Genomic DNA, 12,195 nt, shown 5'->3' with positions numbered 1-12,195 from the left:
AGTGAGAGAAATATGGGAGTATAAAAAAAAAATTCAATAACAAACATGTAGCGAACAATAAAAACTTAGCTTGTCATTACTTGAGGTTCCAAGCAGGGGAGCTCGACCAACGATGGAGGCAGAACATGGTGGAGTAAAACGGCATCGGAAACGACCATGAACAAGTGGTGAACCACCGTCGGCTCTCTCCGGCACCATCCTCCGATGCACCTCCGTTGTCTCTCTCTAGCACCGTCCTCTGCTGCACCTCCGACGCCCTTTGAGATGCAGTTTTGAACACTAAAGAGACACCGACGCCCTTTGAGATGCAGACTATTGCCAATGAAGATGTTAATAATTTTACCAGCTTTACCACATAATGTCTAAAAGAATGATGTTTTGCAATGGTGTACATGAGTTTTGAGCGCCTCATACACTGAACATAGAAATGTCAGTACTCGTAAAATATTGTTGTATTGGAATGTTGTATATGATTATCACTTGTTTTCATGATCAATTTCCATGTCAATTGTGATAGGCCTGTCACTTTCCACCATTGCAAACACAAAATAAGCTCTTGATTTTTGCTTCACAATTTCACCACCCAGATTTTTGCTTCAATTTCAGTGTGATTGGATTGGATGCTGCAAAGCATTTCATGTATTTCTGCAAACACTACAACATTCACAAATTTATTGGCTGAGGTGACAAATATATATTGGTTTATCTAACTTATTTCGGTTTGTGCAAACAACTACAATTACCACGAGGACCATTCAAAATATGTTAAATTTCTTTTCCTCCCTTTGGTTTGTTTGTTATTGATTATTGTTAGGAATGTGACCTGTTTTCTTCATAGTCACATAATTCGCGGTTCATTCCGGTACGCGGTACGGGTACGGGTTCGCGGTATGCGACAGGAGAAGAATTCGGTACGTATAGGGGTATACAGCTTCGGTACGCTCCGGTTCGTAGTAGTAATAATACCTAAATAAATATAGTGAGCTATAAAAAAAACTATTTTTTTTACCTAATTTCTTCTACCAAGTTTCTCACTCTCCACTCTTTGTTCATGTTCTTCTCACTCAGTCCTCAACTCATGGTGATTCATTTTATATTTACTTTGTAGTCTAAACCTTTTTTCAACCAATCAGCGGTAACCATGCTTTGGTACGCTTGATTCGCTGGTTTGTGCGTACCAATACGCCGAAGTACCCGAATTCGGTACTCACGTACCAATTCGCAATTCTCCCTTGATTACAAGAATTATGTGACTATGGTTTTCTTTCTCTCTGTTTCTACTTGCAGGTTTCTTGAATTGCTAATTTGTTCTTGGTTAGCAAAATTCAAAATCAATATTGCTATTATTACCAGACTTGAATTCAGCATCATCTTTTTATTAGCATTTTATCTGTAACACAATCATTTTGTATGATTCCATTTCGATCCAAAAAGCATTTGTCACCGTGTAAACCAATGGCTCATCGTCTCTCTCCAGCAGCGTCCTCCGCTGCACCTCCGGCGATTGGAGGTTTAGGTGTTACAAGGAGAAAGGAGAAGCCACGTTTTTCCCTTTTCAACTTCTGTGATACGCGCGTTTTTTCCTTTTCACTTCTTTCTTTTATTTTATTGTTCCCTTTTTTATTATTTATTTTTTTAAAACAAAGAAGTGCCACGTGGCGGCTTTTTACTGGTGCAAAGGCAGCCTTTCCCGCCACAATGGCACTGAAGCGCCACCCGAGTAAAACGGCATAGACATATTCATTTGATCCTAGAAAAAACGGTAGAATTAATATATTGTAGAAACCAAACCAATTACAACTAATGGCTCTTCCTCATTCTATTATTCGTATCATTGTTATTTTCTCACCAAAGTAAAAAAGCCAAAAACAAACCTTTTTGTAAATATGTGGTAGAGCTGCTTCCAGACTTCTCAAGATGATGCCAAAATTGTGCTAAAAAAGTAACAAAAGAATGAAGGAGACTATAAGAATTAAACTTAAATTGCTAGATAACTTCACTACCGCAAATTAACCTTTCCAAGATAAATTGGCAGATTACATACTTCTCAATGGATGCAATATTAGTCGAGATGCTTTATTAATTATCACATATTTCATTGCCTCATAAACGCATATGCAACAAATGCGAAGCCGCATTATTATATTCACACAGAGAACGGGGTGCTTATGAGAGAAAAATGAAAAGGAAAAAAAAAAAGTATTTTGTATTCCAAAGAAGAACAGGACCGTTGAATAGAATATGGACCAAAAGAGTGCAACTTCCAATCAATCTCAACAGATACCTAGTATTTTTTCAATTTTTTTTAATGTATCGGAAGAGTGCAAATTCCAATCCAAGTATTTAATTACTACAAAATTAAAAAACGATAGTTAAAAGCAAAATAAATAAAAAATAATTAAAAAATAATTAGGGAAATATTACCAATAATAGCAAGTTTAAAAGAAGTAAGCATTCTTAGAGGATGACATATGACAAACTTGCAAAAATACTAAGCTTGCTTTATTATTATCTATAGATATAAGAAAACCTTATGACATATAATACTTATATTTCTCCTCAGACTTACGATGCATATAACAGAGAACATCGAGAGTTTGTCAATCAAAAAACAAATATTTTAAAGAAATATGTTTTCATGAACAAGTCAACAATCTCCAAGGAAGAAGAAACAAATGGTAAAGTAATGGGATCATGCTAAAGAATATGATGAGGAGTACAGTGACAATCAATCTCAATGTATTTTGTTGCGTTCATGAAAAATATCAAGTTATGATCAATTTGAATCGCACTCGTATTATCTTAGTGTATAAGAGTCTGTCCAGAAAGAGAGTCATATATCAAAAAGTAATCAACGCGACCAAACTATTTCAATAATTATGGATGTCATAACCTGATACTCTTGTCTTCTGTAGAAGAGCGAGAAACAATGTCTTATTTTTTATTCTTCCAAGCGATGATTGAATCTCCAAAAAAGATAGAAAACCCGTTGGTTGACTTACGGTTAGTAATGTCCCCGATCCAATCAACAACAAAAGTAAGCACGTAACTCCAAATATGAATATGAGAGAAACAATGAGATGTGAAATTATGTTCCTTGAAGATAATGGAAAATACAAAGTGCAACTATTCAACGTGCTGTAGTAGGAGAAACAAAAAATATTGGCTAGCAATATGCACCACATAAACAATATCAAGTCTAATAAATGTAAGGTACGCCAAGCTTCTAACCAAAGTACGATACAAAATAGGATCTAGTAAAGGAATTCCATCAAAGGGAAGATATTTCACACTCAAGTACTCAAGTGGACTATCTACTGCTTGAGTATCAGAGTAGCGAAGAATGTTTGCAATTTACTTGGATTAAGATAAAAGATACTCCCTCCGTTTCAAAATGAGTGTCGTTTTAGTCCAAAAAAATTGTTTCAAAATGAATGTCACTTTACATTTCCAATGCAATAATAACTTTTTCTTTTCAATTGTACCCTTCAATTAATATTATGTTACACTACTTCCAAAGTATTATTTTTTCTTTAATGAAAAACAAACCAATAGTTGATTAGGATAATTTGGTAAAATTGCTATGACATTTGACTACTTTATTTCATTCCTTAATCTGTGTGCAATTGGCTAAAACGACACTCATTTTAAAACGGAGAGAGTAATTTATAGGGTAATGGGCAACTTCTATCCCCAAGAAATATAAGTTGAACCCTTACAAATTAAACTTTATGTATTGTCTTCTTCTTTGCCTCCCTTGGGATTCCATTGGATGCACACTACGAAAAAGAAAATGTGTTTCTCCCAATTTTTCAGATAACACTCCTACATGTATTAGGGGTGGCAAAATGGATGAATTGGATGGATATGGATGCTAATGGGTGGATCAACACAATCCATTAACCCGTTGCCAATCCACTAAAAATTCATTGGAAAAATTCAATCTAATCCATCCCATTGAACATAAAATCCATCTGATCCATATTATTATATTTTCAAAAGATGAATGCATCAAGAACAAAGCAACGCATAACTCCTCTTTTGTGAAAGGTGCCGTGAGCATCTGATTATCCTCCGGAGACATCTTACGGTGCATAACATCAATAACCAATGCGAAGTTACTATTTTGTGGCTGGAATAATTCAAGAAAATAATTTTTGGCAATCGAACACATACCTTGACTATCTGTGATTTTGTTGCCATTATCATCCTCAAAAGACATGAGTGTTGTTGTTTAAGGTTGTTATACACATATTAAAAAAATACAATAATGTTGGCTATATACATGACACTTTTACTAAAATAGTCTTGTTAACTATTGATGCATTTCTCATTATTATAAATTGAAGTAGAATGTAGTACTTTGGAAGTAGTGTGCTAGTAATAATTAAGGGGTATTATAAAAAAAAAAGTAATTAATGATATGTTGAAAAGTGAGAATAACATTTATTTTAAAACAATTTTATTTTGCTAAAATGACACTCATTTTGAAAGATTTTAAAAGAGATGGTTAGTTACCAAAGAAAACACGTTCTTCGATGAAAGCGGAAACAAAACGGTATATTCTTTTTCTTCTATTCTATATTGGTTTTGAAAGAGTTAAAGTAGTATTTTCTGTTAGAATAAAATCCTAGTTTATAGGAGAGACTTAGTCTTTAAGAATTAATTTGTATTTGTTTTAATTTGTTTCTGTTACCACTACCACTAGCATTTATTTTAGCTGAGTGGGTTGCATTTCAATTGTTGTTTTAATCGTGTGTTAAATGGCTATTTAAGCCAACATTGCAGTTAAATGGCTATTTAATAAAAACTGAGTCATTCAGGCCAATTGTTGTGTTCTTTGCTATCAGTTTCCAAACACTTAAACACAGGTTCTCAACAATTTGGCATCAGAGCCCCCACTGGGCCAGATATATCAAAGCAGCAGCCTTTGACATTCTTGCAGCAGCATAGAAAATGACTACAGAAGGGAGTTTTGTACAACCAGTAATTCCACGTTTTGATGGTCACTATGATCATTGGAGCATGCTAATGGAAAATTTTCTCAAATCTAAGGAATATTGGGAATTGATTGAGCCTGGCTATGTTCAGTCAGAAAGCGGAGCGACACAAACAGATGCACAACGAAAAAAGAATGAAGAGATGGAGTTGAAGGATCTCAAAACAAAAAACTACCTTTTTCAGGCGATTGATCGAACCGTGCTTGACACCATCCTTAAGAAGGATACTTCTAAGGAAATATGGGATTCTATGAAGAAAAAGTTTGAAGGAAATGCAAGGGTGAAAAGGTCTCATCTTCAAGCTCTCCGCAGAGATTTTGAAACTCTTGAAATGAGGTCTGGTGAAGGAGTAACAGAATACTTCTCCAGGGTCATGACAGTGGCTAACAAAATGCATATAGAGGAAGAGGAAGAGGAGGAGGTCGAGCAGATTTCAACAAGGCAACCATAGAGTGTTACCAGTGCCATCAACTTGGTCATTTTCGGTATGAATGTCCTCAGAACCGAGAAGCTAATTATGCAGAAATTGATGAAGAGGAAATGCTTCTGATGTCTTATGTGGAGCTGCATGAAGCTAAAGGAGAAGATGCATGGTTCCTTGATTCAGGATGTTCTAATCACATGTGTGGTGATCGAACTATGTTCACTGTACTTGATGAAAAATTTCGACATTCTGTAAAATTGGGAAACAACACTAAGATGAATGTGATGGGAAAAGGAAGTGTGAAGTTATTGCTGAATGGAATGAATCTCATTGTTACCGAAGTATACTATATTCCAGAACTGAAAAATAATCTCTTAAGCATAGGGCAATTACAAGAAAAAGGTTTGGCAATTTTGATCAAGGGAGGGATTTGCAAGGTATTTCATCCAGAGAAGGGTCTGATAATTCAAACCAACATGAGTGCTAATAGGATGTTTATCTTGCTGCCTCAATCTCAAGCCTCTTCAGAAGCACAATCTGATCAATGCTTTCACACAAAAGCTCAAAATTTGTCTCATCTATGGCATCGAAGGTATGGGCATATAAGTTACAAAGGCTTAAGAACATTGTTATACAAGAACATGATTAGTGGACTTCCTGAACTCTCTGTCTCAGCTGTGACATGCACTGACTGTATCAATGGAAAGCAACACCGTGACTCTATTCCAAGGACGAGCAATTGGAGAGCAACTCAGAAATTGGAACTTATTCATTCAGATATATGTGGTCCTATCAGTCCTATATCTAACAGCAACAAAAGGTATATTCTATTATTCATTGATGATTATAGTAGAAAAGCATGGGTGTATTTTTTGGCAGAGAAGTCAGAGGCTTTAAATTCTTTTAAATGCTTTAAAACTATGGTTGAGAAGGAAGTTGGGATGTCTATTAAGTGTCTACGCACTGATAGAGGTGGAGAATTTAATTCAAATGAGTTTAATGGTTTTTGTAAGCAAAATGGTATTAAAAGGCAGTTAACCACCGCTTATACTCCCCAACAAAACGGTGTTGCCGAAAGGAAAAATAGAACTGTTATGAACATGGTTCGTTCCATGTTATCTGATAAAAGCATTCCCAAGAATTTTTGGCCAGAGGCGGTTAACTGGACAATTTATGTACTAAACAGGTGTCCTACATTGGCAGTCAAGGATGTAACACCACAGGAGGCGTGGACTGGATTGAAACCTTCAGTTGCTCACTTTCGGGTCTTTGGATGCATAGCGCACGTTCATGTTCCAGAAGCAGGGAGGACTAAACTTGATAGCAGAATTACTACTTGTATTTTGTTGGGAGTTAGTGAAGAATCAAAAGGATACAGGTTGTTTGATCCAGTTGCTAAGAAAGTTGTTGTGAGTAAAGATGTGATTTTTGAGGAAGAAAAGAAATGGGATTGGGATGAAAAACAAACTGTACCAGATTTAGAATGGGACGATGGCGAGGATAAAGAAAGGGTAAGTGAAAATGAGAATGAAAAAATTATTAATGAGGAAGTTAGAGAAATGGGGGATGGTAGTGATGGTGAAGAGAGAGTGACAGAAATGATACAACCTAGAGAGCGGCGACCTCCGGGGTGGATGGATGATTATGCTAGCGGAGAGGGTTTATCTGATGATGAAGCTAACATGGCTTTATTGGTGTCAACTGATCCATTGTATTTTGAAGAAGCTGTGAAGAGCACAAATTGGAGACTGGCCATGGACAATGAAATCAAATCCATTGAAAAGAATCAGACATGGACACTCACTGAACTACCTGTTGGGGCCAAAGTAATTGGAGTAAAATGGGTTTACAAAACCAAATACGATGAGCATGGAAATATTGACAAGTACAAGGCTCGTTTGGTTGCTAAAGGGTACTCTCAAAAACATGGAGTGGACTACACAGAAGTTTATGCACCAGTGGCAAGAATGGATACAGTGAGAATGATTATTGCTCTAGCTGCACACAAGAATTGGCAGATTTTTCAGCTAGATGTCAAGTCGGCTTTCCTCCATGGTGAATTGAATGAAGATGTCTATGTGGAACAGCCAAGAGGGTATGAAAAAAAGGGCAGTGAGCATCTTGTTTACAAGTTACACAAAGCTTTGTATGGATTAAAACAAGCCCCACGAGCTTGGTTTAGTCGAATTGAAGCGCACTTTATTGATGAAGGATTTCAGAGGTGTGATAGTGAGCAGACTTTATTCATAAAGAGAAGCAAAGAAGGAAAAATTATCATTGTAAGTGTTTATGTTGATGATTTAATTTTCACTGGAAATTGTGAAATTATGATGTCTGAATTTAAAAGCTCTATGTTAAGAGAGTTTGACATGTCTGACTTGGGGAAGATGAGGTTTTTTCTTGGGATAGAAGTGCTGCAAAAATCTGATGGTATTTATATATGCCAGAGGAAATATGCATCAGAGGTTTTGAAAAGGTTTGGTATGATGGAAAGTAATTCAGTGAGCAGTCCAATAGTTCCCGGATTGAAAGTAAGTAAAGATGGAGATGGAAAAGAGGTTGATGAAACATACTACAAGCAGTTGGTGGGAAGCTTAATGTATCTTACTGCTACAAGACCTGACATGATGTTTGTTACTTGTCTCATAAGTAGATATATGGCCAAACCAATGGATATTCATCTGCAAGTAGCAAAGAGAGCACTTCGATATTTAAAAGGGACTGTGAACTATGGACTTCATTATAAGAAAGGAGGAGAAGGCAAGCTGTTAGCGTTCACAGATAGCGACTATGCCGGAGATGTGGATGATAGGAAGAGTACATCTGGTTATGTATTCTTAATGAGTTCAGGGGCTGTTTCATGGTGTTCAAAAAAACAACCTATTGTGACTTTGTCGACTACGGAAGCTGAGTTTGTGGCTGCTGCGGTATGCGTTTGTCAAGGAATATGGATGAAGAGAATTTTAGAGGAGCTGGGGCATTCTTGTGGAAATGGAATAAATGTGATGTGTGATAATAGCTCAACAATCAAGTTGTCCAAAAATCCGGTTATGCATGGTCGCAGCAAGCATATTGATGTGAGATTTCATTTCTTAAGAAATCTTACTAAAGAGGGTAAAATTGAACTACTTCATTGTGGGAGTCAAGATCAGGTTGCAGACATAATGACCAAACCATTGAAGCTTGAAGTTTTTCAGAACCTTAGAAAGCTGCTGGGAGTATGTGAAATTTCTGATTTAAACTAATTGTTGTACGGCATTTAGTTTAAGGGAGGGAATGAAAGAGTTAAAGTAGTATTTTCTGTTAGAATAAAATCCTAGTTTATAGGAGAGACTTAGTCTTTAAGAATTAATTTGTATTTGTTTTAATTTGTTTATGTTACCACTCACCACTAGCCTTTATTTTAGCTAAGTGGGTTGCATTTCAATTGTTGTTTTAATCGTGTGTTAAATGGCTATTTAAGCCAACATTGCAGTTAATAAAAACTGAGTCATTCAGTCCAATTGTTGTGTTCTTTGCAATCAGTTTCCAAACACTTAAACACAGGTTCTCAACAGGTTTGACTTAACTTATTATGATTTGTTTAAGTCCAGTACCCGTGTATTACATCTGCCACACTCATGCAAGAATTGAATATACCACGTAGGAAGAGTAATGCGATTCTTGTACCTCCAAAGCGAGACATTACTGGCAGTATTGCACACAATCGTTGTTTTAGCATAACAACACTACTCTACACTTGGAGAGGGGTTATGTGTAATATTAGAGCACGTTGAAAATGTCATAATTATTAATAATGCAACTGATAGGAAGAGCTAAAACAAAGTATGATGAGTTGGAGAGTTTCCATGAAGGAGACACTTCTCTATAATTTGTGCAATTATGTCTGATTCCAAAACTCAATGGAAATAACGCAGATCCACATCAAAGTTAGCTTAATTCTCTTTCTCTTTTCATGAGAATGGAAAATGGCAGCTTCTACTCCTAATTTGAACACAAAATCCAATTTCCATTGTCGCTCAAACAGTTTGCCATCTATACCACATCCACTCTTTCTAAAATGCAATGAAGACTTGGACACCTTGTTAAGGCCGGGCTTCAAATGAAACCACCTCTTCCTCCTCAACATCGCTTTGGAATAAAATTGGAGGCTTGCGAGATTTGATCGAGTGTGTTGAAGATTTGATTCAGCTTCAACTAACCCAAGATGCACTTGCCCATGAGCATCAACAAAGTTGGGTAAATAACCTTTTGGATGGATCCTTAAGACTATTGGATGTGTGTAGTTCAGTCAAAGATGCTTTACTACACACAAAAGAATGCACAAGAGTACTTCAATCCATCAGAAGAAGAAGAAGAAGGGGAGGTGATGTGGACTGGAGTTCACTATAGAAGTTAAGAAATTCTTGACATCCAGGAAAGTAGTGAGAAAGGCCGTCTCCAAAGCCTTGGCAAATTTGAAGGGAACTACCAAAAACTGCTACATCTTATCTACAAACAAAAATCATCAAACAATGACTTTGATTAATTTGTTACAAGATGTTGAAGTGGCTACATTATCAACATTTGAGACAATACTGCAATTTATTTCAGGGAGCACACAAACAAAGTCAAACACTTGGCTTTCCATTTCCATGAGCATATTGCAGTCTTTAGTGTTTAGCAAGACTAGCAAATTTGAAGAATTGGATGATCTGCAAAACAAGTTAGAGAAAATGGTGTCATGCATTCAAGAATTTGAAGAAGGCTTTAAGTTTCTGTTTAGGCATCTCATTAAAATCAGAGTTTATATTCTTAATATCCTCAACCATTAGATGAACGTTTAAGGGGATCAAAATTTTGTAGTGATATTGATACAACTGTACATGACTTTTTTTGGTTACAATACAACTGTACATGACTCAACATATGATATGTAATATGCTTTTTTAAAAAAAAAAATACGTATATGTAATAATGATAAGATTTCAAATGAGTAGTTAAGTAATACTGACCGTTACGAAATAGTCTTAAACTAAAAAAAAATCGAAATAATTGAAATTAATGAGATCAGGGGTGGACTTGGATTCCAACCAGTGGGGCTATATTTTTGTCAAAAGATTAAATAATAATTTTTTTAATAAGAAGCTATATTAAAAGAGGTTTTACTGTAGCATCCAAATTACAAAGCAAATGCTCTATTTTTCATTTGTTGAAAATGAGCTAAAATCACATCATTACTAGGCCTGTTTCCAATATTTCAAAGTCGATAACTTTGTTACTCTCACTCTGCTACGCTAGCTTTGTCTCTAGGCATAACCAGAAAAAACTTCTTCATCCTAGTTTTAATTATACAAATACAATAAAACAAAATTCAATCAAGTTCAATCGTTACGAAACTCTCATTCTCTCAATACAAAATCAAATGGATTACTATTACAATTCCAAAATCAAATGGATTACAAAATCAAGTTTCGGAAAAAATCCAAAATTTCTTTTATGGATTACTATTTACTAGTTACGAAACTTTCGTTCTCTCAATAATACAACCTAATTTATGGTTAACTGAAACTATGAATGATAAATTGAAATTGAGTTGTATTTTTAATTTGTTCATAAATATTAAATTTGAAACACAACATAACACGATCCATGTTTGCCACACAAAGGCAGATATGTGAAAAACATTTGTTATTCAGTTACATTTGAAGGCACATGACAATTAGAATTTAGCACCTCCGTGTTATACTTATAAGTTCAACTCCAAATCCAAACAACCTAAATCAATTTTAGTAATCAAAACAAACCCTAAAAGTTAAAATCAAATTCAATTTCAGTACTGCCATCACTACTACTCTTACTATCTTAATTCAATTTCAATTTCTATATCATGATTCAATTACTCTAACATTTATAATCAATTTCAAAACTGACCTGAGACTGAGAGAGAAGAAGAGAGGAGTTGGGCATGGGCTGTCGGCTAAGAATGGAGAGGAGAGGGATGATCATGACTGGCTGAGAGAGGAGAGGAGAGGAGATGGGATGAATCGCATCTTTTGTTGTTCGTGATTCACCAGAGGAGAAGGAAAAGCGTGTTTGTGTTTTTGCTGAGAGGAGAGGAGAGGAAGAGAGAAAACGCGTACGTGGTGTTCTACTGCTGATACTGTAAAAGAAAAATATTGGGCTGGGCTACATATAAAAAAAAAATTGATCCTGAGCTGGCGTGGCTATTGCCACACCCTGCCCTGCTCAGGTCCGCCCCTGAATGAGATACAATATAGAATGCAATATACATTAGAGTGAGTGTATTTTGGATGAAGAAGTCATCATAAAGAAAAATTAGAATTAGAATGAGAGAGTAAATGGTTTGGGAGTCTGAATTAATAAATATAATAATAATAGATAGATATAGATTGATTTAACAACATTTACTTTCCTTAAACTCCAATGGTTTGATGTAGTGGGTAAGAAGACAAAATATGAATCTCGAAGTTTTGAGTTTGAGTCTTGTTAGTGTCATTGGATGGAGATAAATGTAAATACATTTGCAAATGCTCTTTGAACCATAAGATTTTTATCACCCCCTCACTCTAAATTTTTATCACCCAGACATTGCATATATTATGCATTGCCCATAACAACTGAGTTAAGCTTACGAGGACAATTTTGAATGATGTTTGCAAGCATGTTTAAAAAATTATAAAAGTTCTTTTACAAAAAATAAATAAATTAACATGGATGAATTAAATATGAAAATTTTAAAACGAGAAAAGTTCAATATAAAAATAATAA

General features: G+C 35.4%; 1 pseudogene; it reads left to right on the top strand.

Annotated features, from left to right (window-relative positions):
• The first annotated feature begins 9,377 nt into the window (after positions 1 to 9,377).
• On the top strand, positions 9,378 to 10,238 carry LOC146943170 (uncharacterized; annotated as a pseudogene).
• Positions 10,239 to 12,195: the final 1,957 nt, after the last annotated feature.

Source organism: Medicago sativa, chromosome 3, assembly GCF_051527215.1.
Source record: "Medicago sativa cultivar Bolivia chromosome 3, Bolivia_mono, whole genome shotgun sequence".
Classification (NCBI taxonomy): Eukaryota; Viridiplantae; Streptophyta; class Magnoliopsida; order Fabales; family Fabaceae; genus Medicago; species Medicago sativa.
This window is presented reverse-complemented; position numbering and strand designations above follow the sequence as displayed.